At 48.3% G+C, this 16,544-nt stretch overlaps 1 protein-coding gene and 1 long non-coding RNA gene across 7 annotated transcripts in view; one reads left to right on the plus strand and one right to left on the minus strand.

The window, feature by feature from the left end:
- Positions 1 to 2,023: 2,023 nt before the first annotated feature.
- On the minus strand, positions 2,024 to 6,902 carry LOC132244634 (uncharacterized). Its single transcript, XR_009456314.1, has 2 exons — positions 5,948 to 6,902; positions 2,024 to 3,343 (listed from the first exon to the last, which is right to left on the minus strand). It is a non-coding gene; the product is annotated as an uncharacterized LOC132244634 (long non-coding RNA).
- Positions 6,903 to 6,957: 55 nt separating this feature from the next.
- The window catches only part of CDC42EP3 (CDC42 effector protein 3), a 42,652-nt gene continuing 33,065 nt past the window's right edge, over positions 6,958 to 16,544 (plus strand). For all 6 annotated transcript variants that reach the window (XM_059716477.1, XM_059716461.1, XM_059716474.1 and 3 more), the window contains exon 1: positions 6,958 to 7,093. The gene's annotated coding sequence lies outside the window, so the exon portion shown is untranslated. The remainder of the gene's footprint in view (positions 7,094 to 16,544) is intronic.

Here is a 16,544-nt window from a genome sequence, read left to right on the forward strand (position 1 = left end):
GCTCTGGACTCTCAGCCAGGCTGTGCCCGGCACAGGGGGAAGCTTGCAGTGGAGGCCTTCCCCACCACCCCCACTATCCCCTCAGCTGGCCTACTGGTTGGGGAGAAAGTATGGCTGGGTGACCATCCTAGCTCCTGGCTTGGGTGGGGGGGGTAAAGCCACCACTGAGAGCTTTCCTGGAGCTGGGAGCCAGGGCAGTAGCCCAGCCATGGCCCCTCTTTGGTTGGCAGTCTGGCTGAGTCTGCTGGGCACAGCTTGGCTGGGGGGTCCAAAGCTGGGTGTCCCCCCCGACTTCCCCTTCAGCTGGCCTGCCAGCCTGGGAGGAGGCATGGTCTGGGAGCCGAGGCGATCACCTGGCCACTCCCACTGCCCCGCTGATGGGCCCATCTGAGGAGGGGTGGGGGGGAAACACAGCTGGGCTGTGCCTAGCACAGGGTGTAGGGAGCCTGAAGTAGGGGCTTTACTCTCCACCTGAGCTGGAAACTGGGAGCCAGTGCAATCATCTGGCCATGACCCCTCCCTGGTTGGTGGGCAGGCTGAGGAGGGAGTTGTGGGGCGGAGAGAATAGTCACCCTCTCCCTCCCCCTCCCCAGACCCCCAGCCGGGCTTTGGCCAGTGGCAGGGAAGGCACAGAGCCTGTAGTGGGGTCTTTGCCCTGGCTCCCAGCTCAGGTAGGGGGAGTAATCACCCAGCTACACCCCTTCCTCAGCCAGGGGGCCAGCTGGGGTGGGAGTTGGGGGGAATGCCCCTCATGCTCTGGACCCCCAGACAGGCTGTGTCCAGCACACAGGGAAGCCTGCAGTGGGGGGTTTACTCCCCCTACCCCAGCTGGGAGCTAAGCCAATTCCCCTAGTGGAGGAGGTGACAGGGTGGGGGGAATCCACCAAGCTCTGGGCTGTCAGGAATCTTACAGCTGGGGGTGGGGCTGCCCTGCTCTGATGAAGCAGAGAGCACAGCCCAGGGCTGCACAGCATTCTGGGATGCTGAAGGACTGTGCATTAAGTTGAATCAGGAGGGGATCTGGGACAGAAGTTCCATGAGCCGGTTGACACAAATCAGTTAAATCTGATACTACGTCCATCTAGGTTTATTTTAAATCAGTTTCAGCCATTTTGAAAGCAGTTTAAATGCACTGAACTTCTGTTCTGTTATGGGTTTAAACTAGTTCCTGATTACTTAAATCGGTTTATGCGTAACTTCTGTGCCTAGCCCATGTGTGGCCTCACCAGTGCAGAATAGAGGGGAATAATTACTTCCCTCCATCTGCTAGCAACACTCCTACTAATGCAGCTGTTAGACACCTTGGCAAAAAGGGCACGCTGTTGACTCATATCCAGCTTATTGTCCATTGTAACCCCCACATCCTTTTCTGCAGAGCTGCTGCTTAGCCTGTCAGCCCTCAGCCTGTAGCAGTGAGTGGGATTGTTCCGTCCTAAGTGCAGGAGTTTGCATTTGTCCTTGTTGAACCTCATCAGATTTCTTTTGGTCCAATCCTCCGATTTGTCTAAGTCACTGTGAATCCTAGGCTGCCCTCCAGCATATCTACTACTCCCCCCAGCTTGGTGTCATCCGCAAGTTTGCTGAGGGTGCACTCCATCCCATCTTCCAGATTGTTAATGAAGATATTGAACAAAACTGGTCCCAGGACAGACCCTGGGGGTTACTCTACTTGATACTAGCACTTGATCCATATGCTGTGGAATTCCTGATCACATACTAGTATGGGAAATGTGATTTTTCCCCCCAGTAAATAATATAGAATAAAAACAGTATCTTTTTCCTAAATGGCTCCTCCAATAGGACTATATAAATAAATTGAAATGTGAACTGTTGGAAGGGAAGACTGAGCCAAATATGGCAAGTCAGGGGCCCAAAGCACAACAGATCACTGAAACAAATGAGTGAGCTTATGCAAGACCTTGAAGACATGGAACTTGAATCTAATGATCTAAGAGTACAGCTCCACAGCCTATGCAGTGCTCTAAATGAGAGACACTAGTAAAAGGGGCGAGAACATATGAAATAATTAGAAATGTTTTATGGAATCCATGTTAAAGCTTGACATTATGATTATGTTAAATGCATTTGTATCTATTTGTATCTATTTGACAATCCTGTCGTCAAAAGCACTAGATAATTTTTTAGATTTTCTTTAAGCTCTCTCTCACACACACACACACACTTTACCTCTGAACTTAAAAACATCCACCAAACATACCTTTATAAAACTATAAGCCACTTAAATAGGGTCTTAGAATGAAAGTACAATTTTACTAATACAATAGCTAGATTAAAGATGCATAATGCATAAGTGCACTAAGGCAAAATACATAATTGCAAAGCCTGATGTGAAAATTGTTAAATATCTGAAAAGGACCAACAAAGAAAAGGATTTAATAAAGGCTTTTTTAATTTTTTGGTGCAAAAGTCCATTTCGGGAAGAAAGATAACTTTTTGTTCTTTAATAGTTAGGGTCATTATTGAGCTAAGGAAAATCTATCTTTACTTTAAGCAGTGTTGTTTTGGGCTTCCAAATATTAGGAGGTATTTTTATTTTTATAGGCAGAGGGTCCAGTTCTCCAGACCAGCCAAACTTTGCTTAGTGCATGAATGGAAAGCTAGCTTTGTGCTACCCAGCTTGGCACTGTGTATTGCCCCCCTCAATTCACTCAAGTTGTTGCAGCAGCTAAAAATTGCTGGAGCACTGCATACTCAGCTCACATCCCTAGCACTATGGAATGGCATGGCACAGAGACATTCCACTTTTTCAGCAGCAAGTGGTACTATGCTCAAGTTGTTAGGTTGGTGCAGTACACTAACCGTAGCTGGAAAAGGCCCCTGCACACACGGGGAATGACTCCTTCGACAAAACTCCGAAAATGTCACAGCTCCAATTGAGTGTAAGCAAATTCACCTCCAAATAGGAAACCAAGCATGACGTATTTTCATTTTTTAAAATATTTTGGGGCTAAACTGTAATCAGATTAAATCTGTAGCTAGAATAGAAAGCTCACCTAGTAGCACTTGCCACTGTGAGTTCTGCAACACACTTACATACAGCTTTCTAATCCATAACACAACTTTATAGCACATATACATTTGGAAACAGTCCCATTTTACCCTCCTCCTCTGTGGGCATGGATCAAATAACAGAAATGACTGCAGCCTAGTGTAGGGATAACTGAACTAGCACTAAATTAACTCATTCAGATATTAGTGCCAATCTTGCCACAGCACCTGGAGCTCAGCAAGGGCCTCCAGTCCCAGACTGAAGGAGTGGAGTCCACTGAAGTCACAATATTGAAGCATCTCATAGATTCAACCCCATTTTACTCCAAGGGACCTTTGAGCAAAACAGAAGAGCAGGTTACTACAACAACAGTACAGATAACAAAACCATTTTTAATAACACAGATATAAAAACTGTGACAAGAATGCATTTAAAAGAAAATATTTGAAATTCAGATCGAATATATACTACCATTTGTTAAATACTTGCTTCTCCAAAATGGTGTAAGACTTAATCCCTGCAGCCTTTAAGGGTAAGTCTTTATTGCACAGTTAACTATAGTGACTGGTTCCTGGTTAGCCAAAACCTGGGTGCAAGCTTCCTCACAGGAAAGGCTTACCCACATTAATGTGTATGTACCTGAGGCAGGTGCCATGCCTCTTGGTGTTGGGAGGCTTAGGACTCTTTCTTAGTCAACTGCAAAATTCCTGTCCTACAGGAAGAAACCTAGAAAAGGCACTGGAGGTATAAGAACTTGGTATATTTTGGCCATGTCCTCATAGCAAAGTGAGCAGTTCCAGCCTTTGCTAAAGCAGAGCCAAGGTTCTAACCCAGGAGCCAGCAACCCCCAGCAGGCATGCCATGTGAGGTCATTTTGCTTGGCACGCCACAGTCGGCCTGGGCTCTGAGCAGCTGCCACCAGCCACCGAGCCTGGCTGCAAGCCCTTCTGTGAGCAGCCCAGCCTCCGTGGCAGGGGGCAGATGCCCAGAGCCTGGGCCAGAAGTGGTAGGCAGCCAGGAGGCTGCAATTGGTGCACTGGCATCTGGAGCCCTGGTTTGGCTCTGTGGCCACCAGCAGCTGCATGTGTGCCTCGGGGCACACCACAGGGAAGGGGCCTGGAGTAGTGCAAACTTGACCCCTTCCCTGCCATTTGCCTCAAGGCACATGTGCAGCCATTGCCACTGTGGATCCAGGCTGCTCAAAACACGTGCTTCAGAGCACACAGTAGGAAAGGGGCCAGGTGCAGTGCGGGCTCGGCCCTTTCCCTGCTGCGCTCCCCAAGGCACATGTGCAGCCACTGCCAGTGCTGCAGCAAGGAAGTCTGGTGCCCGGGGCAAGTCCACAGCAGCAGCCTGCCCTTGGCCCGCACACAGATCTGGGGGGCACATGCCCCCCAATGCTTGCCAGGGGGTGCACACAGCAGCAGGAGCCACCACCATCCCTGTGCCTCCCTAAACAAGCCACTTGCAGCTCCAGCTCGTGCTGTGTTCTGACTGGGTAGCGCCTGTGGGCACCCCTTCACTTTGGCACCTGGGGTGGTCACCCCACTCGTCCCTCCCTTGCTACAGTACTGACCACTGCTGGCAACCAGCCAAGGCTAGGGCTCTGGACCCCAGTGCAGCCACTTGCAGCCTCACAGCTGCCTGCTGCAAGCAGCCAGGGCTCCATGGCAGGAGGCAGGGGCCTGCTCAGAGCCCGAACTGCTTGCAGCACGCCGCCATGTGGCTGCAAGTTGCTGTACCAAGGTTGGGAGGCCTGGCTCGTTGCTGGCAGTGGCTGCTTGCATGCCTTGGGGAGCACAGCAGGGCCCCTCACGGCTCCACCACCATCTGTCCCTAGCAGGTGAACATTTTAGAAGTCATTTTTGGGGGTTTTTGGCATTCAGCCCAAAAATGTTGCTGACCCCTGTTCTAACCCCTCCCCCACTAATGCACCTCTAAACCCCAGTCAAGCAACTTTCTATGCGGCTCGTGTTGGGAGTGCAGCTAAGGCCTCGGTAAGAGCCAGGATTAACCACACAGTGAAGACATACTGAGAAATACTTCCTCTAGCCTTAGGAAATCAAATGGCTGAAAGCAGCAGAGGTGTTTTGTTTGGTTTATCTTTCAGTTTTAAACACTTCAGTTCAGAACAAGTGGAGGACATCTCACTTCAAAAGTATTTTCCTTCAGAAAGTTAAATTTAAAATGGAAGAATCGGGGTCTCATCTGCTGCACAGAACATAAGGTTGGATAGTTGTGTCCATGCAAAATAGCTCTCCTTTCAGTCCACCTGCAGCATGAAAATACCCTCAGAGGTTTTCAATGCTACCTATGGTCAAGCTGTAAGAGCTTGCTTGCAATTACCCTGAAGAAAAGTGCTTCAGGCCAACAACTGCAGAGAAGAGAGCAAAAGGGAAAAATAAAATCCTCTTGAACAGATGTGTGTTTGGGTGAAAAAAGGTATTCTTTACAGAAGTAACAACGCTATGCAGGGGGGGTCTCATGTCTACGCTTACCCCATGCATAATAAAAACTGTGTAAATATTTATGAAAATACCTTAGCCTAAGTCAGGTCTGTAGCATATTTAATATTTTCAATAAATGCTTGTATGTCAGTGCCAAATGCAACATTTTGAAAAATGAACTTTCAGTAAAGCTGTCAGAAGTGCGGGGGTGTTAAGCCCAGGTACCTGCCAACAGAAACCTCTGGGAGGATGCCCTTGGAAGAAGTGAAACAATACTGGGGTCTCTATAAGGATTAGCCAAGGCACTTGTAAAAAATTTAACATCCACTTTGGTATTTACAGGCTTCCTAGTCAGTAATCTGTGGGGCAACCAGCAGCTATTTTTTTGAGTCCTTTAAGCTTCTGCTCAAAGCATTTTCACTTTTGTAAAATAGATCGGCAGCTTCCTTTCAATCTGGCTTTAAAATGATCTGGGGTTCTGGGAACTCACATGGAAGAGGAGCTGGGGCACCAACAAGTCGCTCTCTCAACTCTGCCTGCTGCATCTGTGCACGCCTGCTGCAGTGGTGCCAACTCTTGTGATAGCTGGCACAGAAAGAGGCAGGTAGCTGTGTTAGCCTGAAGCCAGGAAGATAGGGCAGGGTAGCACCTTGATTCAGAAAGGAGTAAGCTGTCCTGTCAGGCACTATGAAGAGACAGTGGGGGTCAACAGGGCATGCCACAGATTAGCTCTGCACCTTTCCTGCGTGCTGCTCCTGTCCCTTTCTTCTAACTGATCTGCTGCGCTGCTTCTGGCTCCCAGGCCTGTGATCTGTACCGGATCCGCTGCTCTGCTTTCTGCTCCCCACCCTGTGCTCCCTGCCTCTTCTGGCTCCCAGACCTGCACTTCTTGCCTCATCTGCTGCTTGCTTTTTACTCTCAGATCTACATTTCCTGCCGAAATCTGCTGCTCTGCTTTGTGCTCCCAGCCCCTACATCCCTGCCTGATGTTCTGCTCTACTTTTGGCTTCCCTGCCCTGTACTTTCCTGCTCTTCCTTCCGCTCCCACCCCTGCTTTCTGCTCCAGCCCTAGGGCTCCCTGTCTGGCCTGCTACCTTACCCCTTCCCTCCCTCCCTGACTGGCCTGCTGCTCTGCTTTCCGCTCCCTGTCCCATTCCTCTTTCCTATGCCATGGGGCTACACCCACAAGCTGCCTCTGCCACTCTAGACACCCCCGCAGCAGCCCTAGGGCTCAGGTCATTCCAGGGCATTGGCCCGCGACCACAGGAGGGCTAGACACCCTCCCCGCCGCGCACGCCCTCCGCCATCTGGGGGGCTCCGGGTGGCACCCGAACGTTGGGGGGAGCAGCTCTGTGACGTAAGGCGGCGGGAGTTGCAGCAGCGCTGTGACGCGAGGCAGGGGGCAGTACCGCCCGCCCGCCCTACCTGCAGCCCCCCGGCGCGGGGCGGCTGCGCAGAGGCGCGGGCTGACAGGCGGGCACAGGTGCCGCCGCCTCTGAGTCACGGCAGGGGCGTCTCCGCAGCCCCGGCAGCTGCCGCGTCCCCTCCCCTCCCCTCCCCTCCCCTCCCCTGTGCCGGATCCACGCTGCGGCCAGCTCACAGCCGGCTCGGAGCCGCCCTGCGCCCGCCGCCCCCCGTAAGTGCTGCGCCTCCCCAGCGGCCCCCTGCTCTCTCCCCGGGGCTCCCCTCTGCCCCCTCCGGCTCTTGCCCCTGCCCGGTGTCCCGCGGCCGCTCCGGGGGCAGCCGCTCGCCCCGAGGACCCGCGGCGCTGCGCCCGCAGCTGCAGCCGAGCGAGGGGCGGCCGGGGCCGGGCGAACAAAGGATCCGAGTCAGGAAGTCGCCGGAGGCTACGGAGGGGCTGGGCTGGGCTGGGGGACGCAGGCAGCAGCCTTGGGAGAGGGCCCCCTGCTGTCATCGCTCATCCTCATCTTCACTAATAATGATTGATACCCGCTACTGTTAATTATTATTAGGTCGCCGCCTTTCATCATTTTAGTCTTTCATGATTATTATTACTAATAATGGTGTTATCTCATGGCGCTTGTTCTTCCATTATCGTTGGACACTCTCATTATTTCACTATTAGTGAGGACTGATTCCATTATTAAGAATGTTTCTCATTTCATTATTGGTTATTTTATTTCCATGACTTGGGTATGGTACTTCCAGGACTTGGTTATCTTATTTTCATTACAGTATTATTATCTTTATTATTATCATTTCATGTTTTGGTTGTTTTATTTTCATTACAGTATTGTGATCGCTGTTTTAATGATCATTATTAGCATGGCGTGACTTGGCTATTTTATTTTCACTACAGTATTGTGATCATTATTATTTCATGACTCGGTTATTTTGTCTTCGTTATATTGTTGTGTTCGTTATTATCATGGCATGACTTGGCTATTTTATTTTCATTCCATTATTGAGATGGTTATCATTATGATCATTTTTGACATCTATTGATGTTGTCGATATGGTTTAATTTCCCCTGAAAATGAAGATCCCACGTTCCCCCTAACTAAAAAATTGACAAAGGAAAACTGACAAAATTGAAACCCCCATTCAAATGCAAGGGATTTATTTTCTTGGCGGGGGTGTTTCCTCATACCTAATTAAATGCCACTGAAAGGTTACATGGGGTGCAGCACAGTTGAATGAAGGGCTGAAAAAAAGGTCACAGACATTCGGAGGTCTGTACAAACCCACCTTGTAGTCGAAACACTGGAGCCTGTTTTCATTTCAGGCTGGATTTTGAGGGCGGTGGTGTAAATGCCAGTCGAGGACTCCTGCCGCACTGTGCGTCCTCCCCCGGCAAAATTTTGCTTGCTCCCTGAAACAAGAAATCAGGCCACTGGAATTGAGAAGTGACAGATATGGCACTTTGGTGACTGGATAAACATAAATGAGATAGCAGCAGGTGATTACTGTGTTGCAAGGATCTATTTTTAAAATTCTGCATACTAAACGTCTCTTTTTTTTTTTTCTCCAGCATGAGCAGTTAGATTTATGTTACCGCAGCAGCCTGTTAAAAGTAGCGCTGCAGCAGCAGTATTCAGGGAAAGAAAGGAAAATGGACATAGAGTATTCTTTGATTTGAACATTTGTTTCTCGTTAGAAACGTCCGAGGGAAAAAATTAAACAGTTTCTTGTGTCTCTGTAGGAAAATACTAAAAAGGCCAGATTTTCCCGTCACCCTAGTGGGCCTGAGCTTTGTGGGTGGAGAAGACTGCAAGGAACCCATCCCTTTGCTCTCAGACCAAAGGCAACCACAGTTACAGCTAGGAAACTGGTGACTGCTCCCTTGTGCACTCTTAAAAATGTGTCACCCCTAAGGGGTTCCTCTGTTCCCACCCTTATGGAGGACCTTACAAACCTGCTTATATGCTTTAATAGAAGGGAATGGTGCAGCTTGGGAGTGGAGGGGTTGGATTTTGTCCTAAATGGCAGTATATACCCTAGCTTTCCCTGGGGCTTTGGGGCTCAGCAGCATCCTTGTTCAAGTGCTGTGACCAGCTGCCACATACCCAAAGAGGCACTTAAAACTCTTCAGACCACTTGTATCAGCTTTACTATGACCAAATCAAGTCATAGCCTTTAGCCTGGCAAGCTGCTACTTGGCTTTTTGTTACTAGGTATGCTGCTTTCGGTTGATGACCTTTAACATTAGGTGCTCCCTTTATGGAGAAATTCTGGTCCTCTGCCCATATCTTGAATAAATTTGGGAGGGGGAGCTACACAAGTGTTCAAAGGAGTTTTCCATCTCTGACATGGCTTGTGACAGAGTTCAGAGCGCATATTTGGCATGCTGATTCACTGGTTCTCCTTTTCAGCAAGGTTATATCCAAAGCATCAGTAGAGGCCATAAATTCACTACCCAGGCACCCGGCATATTCCCTTCCTTTCATGAACTATAGATTTAGGTATTGTGGTGCCTCATTTTGGTCTTTCATGGAGAAATATATATAACTTAAAGAAAAAAGGGCAGCCCAATTTTCTTTCCCATCTCCTTTTCCTTATCACATTAAGAACAAGCCAGCACTCCTCATGTAGGGTTCAGAATTACCCTGAATGGAGTCAGCCTACTTCCTATGGATATGGATAAGAGTAGTTACAAAGCAGTTATATCTGTGTTATGGGACTTCAGTCCTGCTGCGCTTGCCACGTGCCACAGGAGCTGCTTTGAGTCCTTGTCTTTCCAGTGAATTTGGGGGGGGGGGGGGGGACCTGTTCATCTTCCTAGGTATCCAGAAGGGACTGTGGGGAAGGCATTGAAGAACTGTCAGCACTGAAATGATTTAGTTTGTATCTGTGGGAAGGTTGCAAAGTGGGAGGGTTGCGGGCCAGTGAAAGCAGCCTCTGTGGTCTAAACCACATTTTCATTTTAAAAAGTGCCACCAAGGTCAGGTGAGAGGGTACTTCTTTTGTGTGGATGGGAAACTCTGCAGGGAAGACACCTCCAGAGTGAGTCAGGTTCAGTTTGGTTACTACAGGATGTGTAGGTAGTACTTTATTAAATGAGGATGTGTTTTTGGAGGGCACCTCTAAAGATGCTAATTATTGTACTGTTTTGCAACGTGTTCTCTGTGTTACACAGCATAGCTGTTAATCCATCAGCGTGACTCCATAGGAAGTGGGTGTAACAGGAACAGCCTTGGAATGAGTAAACAACAATGCTAATCTTTTAGTGGGTTAGGAGGTAACTTAAGTCTCAGTGAGGTTGCCATGAATTAAAGAAAAAAAGGGAAAACCATGAGTATTGAGAAATAGCCGGGGCAATAATAGGTATTTATGATGTTGTATGGTTTTTCTTGAAGTGTCTAAGGTAAACGCCCAGGTATGGAAATAAACACTTAGCTTGCAAAATGAACACTAGCTCGGTTTGCAAGAGCACAGTTTACTAAGGATATTTCTAGGGACCTGCTGCCGTTGTCTTTCGGATGTGTTGTTGATCTGGAGATATTTTCCTTTCAAAAAAGAAGGGGATGCTTAGAAACTGTATGGTGGGAGGGAACCTACATGACTGCACACTTAAGCCAAAAACCTGGAAAAACTTTATTTGAATGCTTCCCCTAACTTCTACTTTCTTGAACTCATTCACTGACAGAGTCTCTAGCTATCTGATCATTTTTCTATAGGTACATGCTACTTATTTACTAATGATCGTACAAAAACAACAAGCAAACAAATCCAATAAAATGCTGGTCTGTCTTAGAAATATTGGACAGTCTCATTTTAAAGATTTATATGACTACGCATGCATGCCAAACAATAGAATTAAGGGTGCAAATCCAACTTTAATGTATTTGTTCCTTGATCTATGGATGTACTCTTAATGTAGAATTAATGTTGTTTACTTGCCTTTAGCTGGAGGAAAAATATTCACTAAGACGATTACACTGCTTAGATGACCATCAAAGGCATGCTTGTTTCAGAACAAGTTAGATAAGAAATTAGAGTGTTATAGTTAATTTTATTCTGTGGGGGATCAGACCGGGCAGTCTACGCAAACTTTTCTGTGATTATATGCCTTTGCAAATAGGGACTGACCTTCTTCAGAGATATGATTGTTAAACTGAGCTCATTCAGAGTGAATGTGACTCATTCCTTCAGGTCTCCCAGAAGCTGACCAGATCTACTTTAATGGCAGTAAAAGTATTTTTAAAAGTCGCATGCAAAGAATAAAAAAAAAAAAAAAAATAGGGGGTGGGGGAAAGGGGAGCTATTTGCTTTTTGGGGTTTTTTAAACACTTAAAAAGCAAGGGTAATTCAGGGTTTTCTTTACCTTAGAAGTATTGGGGAATGTCAGGTCTAGTCTATACTACTTCTGCTGGGAGACCTCTCTTTTTTTCATTTTTTGGGCTTATTTTGGATCGCCAAGTATTCTGACCTCACACACCTTAATGAATGGCTTGAAATACTGAATTTGTACCTACATTTTTCCCTCCAAAATGTTAATTAGACATAAAAAGGTAACAAATGTAAACAAAGGTCCTAAGGGACCACAACCCCAGGGGGAGGGGAGTTCAGGAAGAGTGGTTGCTCCTCAAGGGAGCGATCCTCAATGCACAAGCTAATTCTATTCCATCTCGGAGGAAAGGCAGCAAGAGGGCACAGCAGCCCCCCTGGCTCTCCAGGGATGTAGCAGACCTCCTGAGGCTAAAAAAGGCCTACAAAGGATGGAGGATGGGGTTCACAACCAAGAAGGAATATTCTGCACTGGTCCAGTCCTGCAGGGAGCAAACCAGGAAAGTCAAGGCTGCAACTGAACTCCAACTAGCTTCGAGTATCAAGGACAATAAAAAGTCCTTTTTCAGATATGTGGGGAGCCAGAGGAAAAGCAAGGGCAACGTTGGACCCCTGCTGAACTAAATGGGACAACTGATGCCCAGGAAAAAGCCAACCTGTTAAATGGGTACTTTGCGTCAGTCTTTCATCAGTCCCATGGGATGCCCATGCCCACTACGGGACAGGGAGGTCCGGGTGAGGGAGATCCCCTGCCCTCCATCAATGCTGACCTCATGAAGGAACACCTTGAGAGGCTGGAGACCTTCAAGTCAGCAGGCCCTGACAATCTACACCCCAGGGTACTCAAGGAGCTGGCGAGCATCATAGCTCAGTCCCTGGCATGGATCTTTGAGAGCTCCTGGTGCTCTGGTGTAGTGCCCGAAGACTGGAAGAAGGCCAATGTGGTGCCTATCTTCAAGAAAGGGAAGAAAGTGGATCCGGGAAACTATAGGCCCATCAGCCTGACCCCTATCTTGGGGAAGGTCTTAGAAAAGTTTATTAAAGAGGCCATCCTTGATGGACTGGCCAACGCCAACATCCTGAGGGATAGCCAGCGTGGGTTTGTTGCGGGTAGGTCTTGCCTGACCAATCTCATTTGCTTTTATGACCAGGTGACCTTTCACCTGGACAAGGGAGAAGAGATTGATGTCATATATCTTGACTTCAAAAAAACCTTCGATCTGGTATCCCATGATCACCTCTTGGCAAAACTGGCCAATTGTGGCCTTGGGTCTACCATGATCCACTGGCTGGGAAGTTGGCTCCGTGGTCAGACCCAGAGGGTGGTAATCAACAGAAATCAATCATCATGGTGCCCTGATGGGTACATGGGTTCTTGGACCCATGTTGTTCAACATCTTCATTAATGATGTGGACATTGGAGTCAGAAGCGGACTGGCCAAGTTCGCCGATGACACCAAACTTTGCGTCAAAGCATCCACACCTGAAGACAGGAGGGCGATCCAGGCTGACCTGGACAGGCTCAGCAAATGGACAGACAAGAACCTGATGGTGTTTAACACCGGAAAATGCAAGATTCTCCACCTTGGGAGGAAAAACCTGCAGCATCTGTATAGGCTTGGCTGTGCTACGCTGGCTAGCACTATGGAAGAAAGAGACTTGGGGGTCATCATTGACCACAAGATGAACATGAACCTTCAATGCGATGCTGTGGCTAGTAAAGCGACCAAAACGCTGGCTTGCATCCATAGATGCTTCTCAAGCAAATACCAGGATGTTATTCTCCCCTTGTACTCGGCCTCGGTGAGGCCGCAGCTGGAGTACTGTGTCCAGTTTTGGGCCCCACAATTCAAAAAGGATGTGGAGAAGCTTGAGAGAGTTCAGAGAAGAGCCACGTGCATGATCAGAGGTCAGGAAAACAGACCCTACGATGACAGGTTGAGAGCTATGGGGCTCTTTAGCCTGGAAAAGCTCAGGCTCAGGGGTGATCTGATGGCCACCTGTAAGTTTATCAGGGATGACCACCAGTATCTGGGGGAACGTTTGTTCACCAGAACGCCCCAAGGGATGACGAGTCTCGAATGGTTATAAACTACTGCAAGACCGTTTCAGGCTGGACATAAGGAAGAATTTCTTTACTGTCTGAGCCCCCAAGGCCTGGAACAGCCTGCCATCAGGGGCTCAATTATTCAAGAGAATATTGGATGCTTATCTTGCTGGGATCCTGTGACCCCAGCTGACTTCCTGCCCCTTCAGGTTGGGGGCTGGACTCGATGATCTTCCGAGGTTCCTTCCAGCCCTAATGTCTATGAAATCTATGAAAAACCCAAAGTTTTAAGTTATATACCTAAAGTTTATGAATATGGTTTAACATGGTTCCACTTTTGTTTTACACTTTTGTTTTTTTGTTAAGAGCCATCTGGGAAGTTGCTTACAAAAAAAAATCTACATTAAATATTGCTGAGGTTGTGAATTCAAGCACTCAGAAGTCAGGAAGTATCTATGTTAAAAGTTACCTGCACTGTAAATTTAGCCAAAATACTTGAAGGGTCACAAAGCACTGGTATGAAATGGAAAAATTGACGAACCTGAAAGAATTAGTTCTTGTTATTGGGATTTGCCTCCTGAGACTGAGCACAAATGCAGAATGCATGGGAGCAATAATCGGTGCAAAGAAAATGCAAACAATAAGGATTAGCGTAGACCCACCAGAACCAATCATTTGTAAACAACACCCAATAAAATCTGTATACCTGGTGTATCCCAAAGCAGTACAATTGGAGAAGGCGATGACGTTTAGAAATATTTGCCAAAGGCAAGAGCAGTATTTATGAAACTGAAGACCATTGAGAGATCAAAGGAAACATTAGTCTTGGAATAAAAAATTACTTAACAGCAATGGAAAATCAGTTATATGGTCATGAAAGCTGGAGGATGAGTAAAAGTTGAAAAGAAGAAAGAACTTTTCTTGTATGGATGGGATAAAAGAAGCTTGCAGGTTTTCTGGCCAAAACTGGTATTACCAGGACAGCCAGGAGAGAAGACAAAACAAGCACACATCATCACGGAAATAAAAGAAAGAAGATGGAAGTGGATTGACCATATGCTAAGAATGGGCAATGAAAAACTACCTAAAACAAACAATATTGGGGACACCAACTAGAAGACAAACAGGCACACAAGACAAAGGGAAGAGTGAAGGAATTTGAAACCAAGTGATCAATCCTAGAAAGAAGAGCAGCTGACCGTTGGGTAGAAATGCTTCCTTGTAGGGTCTATCTGCTATAGGCCCTGAAGAATGTGAAGCAAGCAAAATCATGGAATATTAATTCCCATCTCTTGTGCACATGTGGGAAATAGCACATTATTTTAAACACATTCAGTGCGTGGAATGAATAAGACCTGTTGTCAAGGAAAAAGCTGTTGACTGAGACACCAAATTTTATTCCTCCTCTGCCTCAGACTTTGTGTTTTGTATTGTTTAATCTGGCCCTTTCTGCATGCCCATTACGATAGTGTTAAAGTTTCATGGGTCATCTTAATTCTGGCATTTCTTAACTTTTCATTATTTGACTCTTCCCCTTATTTGACTTTGCCTCATAATGTTCTCTTAAGACAGTTTTTGAGGTTTCCATATGCAGTATGTTTAGTTAATGTTCAGGATTCTCAGTAAGACTCTTCCTGCTTCTCCCACACCCAGCAAAGAGAATCAAAGAAGTCTTTTTTATCGCCACTGCCATCTCTAGATGAAGGAAAATGTAAAACCAGCAGAGCTCTCCTGTTGATCCTGCCAGGGAGGAACTCAGACACCTGTAAGGATGTGAGTAATACTGGTTTAAATTTGTAATAGGAAGTCAGGATGGAGGGGGAAGAGAAATGGTGTAAGAGATTAATTGTTTACTAATGTAAACATAAGTTCTTCAGTGAAGGAGAGGCAGATGGACCAAGTAGCTTTAGGGCAAATACAAGTTCCTTGCTCAGTGTTGGAGGGAAGTGACCTGCCAATTAGTATCTACTGCACATTTACCTCTAGAAAAGGGCTGGGCAAAATAAGGCCTGCAGGTCAGGTCTGGCCTGCCAAGGGATCTCATCCGGCCTGTGGCAGGTCCCTTACCACTGCCCAGCCCAGGTGTGGGGGGCAGCCCCAGTCACGGTGTGTGTGGCCAGTCCCGTTGCCCCAGGGCGTGCAGCAGCGCAGGGGTGGGACAGCATCTGGACTCCACTTCCCAGCAGTCCCCACAGCGGAGGCTCCCGTCTGCCCTGGGCCTCAGCCCTGTGCTGTCACCCCTCAGCCGTCCTGGCTCCCGACAGCCTGTCTCACTCCTGGAGGCCATTTTCTGCCCACCCACGGCCCCATCCGATCTGCCAGCCAAGTGTGCCCTGCCCGCACAGGTCCCAGCTGGTTTACATGGAGACCTCACCTACCTGCTCCCTCTGGTGCTCCTGGTGATGGTTGTGCAGTGGACGGACAGGGCTGGAGCAGCACACCCCACTCCCCACCCTACCCTGCCATGCCAGGCCAGGTTAGCATTCTCTCCTCTTCTCCACCCCCCGCCTACCCACAACAGTTCACCCAAATTCCTAAAGTGCCCCTCCAGCTAAAATAATTGCCCACCCTTGATCTAGAGGCGCTGGCTATTAACACTGGTGATGCACAGGTGCTGTAGTGCTACGGCAGGGGCAGGCAAAATATGTCCCACAAGCCGAATCTGGCCCACCAGGCACTTTCATCCAGCCTGTGGCACCCACCAACTAATTGTACCCCGCCCAGCCCTTCTGCCTGTAAGGGTGGGAGTGAGGCACTCACGGATAAAAACACCCCAACATACTCTATTGTGCCTTGCTCCTACCCTTGTGGGCAAAAGGGCCCGGCCTGGCCAGCGCACAAGCTTCCAGGTGGGGCCGCTGCTGCAGCCACCAAGGGACCTACTCGGCTTCCCTGGTGTCCTGCTCACTCCAGCCAATGGGTAGAGAAGCACTGGGGTAGGGGCAGATCTGCAGCTGGGCAGGAGTGCAGAGCATGGGGCCAGGGCTGGTGGCAGCACGGAGCCCTCGCCCAGTGGGGCAGTGGTAGCGTGGAGCTTGGGTGGGCCCACCTCACACTCCCCGTCACTCCCCTTCCCATGGCACACAGTGCTGGCAAGCAGTAGCAGCAGCAGTAGGCAGGGCCACTTGGGGTGCTTGTGCCCAGTGCAAGCACCGGTACCCAGTGGCACATAGCTCTGGCTAGAGCTGCACATTGTGGTGAGGGGCGCAGCTCCCACCAGGTTATCGCTATCACCAGCACTCCCCACCGTGCATGCACAGCCTCTGCACTCATGTGGCATGGGAGAAAAGCC

The sequence above is a fragment of the Alligator mississippiensis genome, chromosome 1 (genome assembly GCF_030867095.1).
Source record: "Alligator mississippiensis isolate rAllMis1 chromosome 1, rAllMis1, whole genome shotgun sequence".
In the NCBI taxonomy this organism is placed as follows: Eukaryota; Metazoa; Chordata; order Crocodylia; family Alligatoridae; genus Alligator; species Alligator mississippiensis.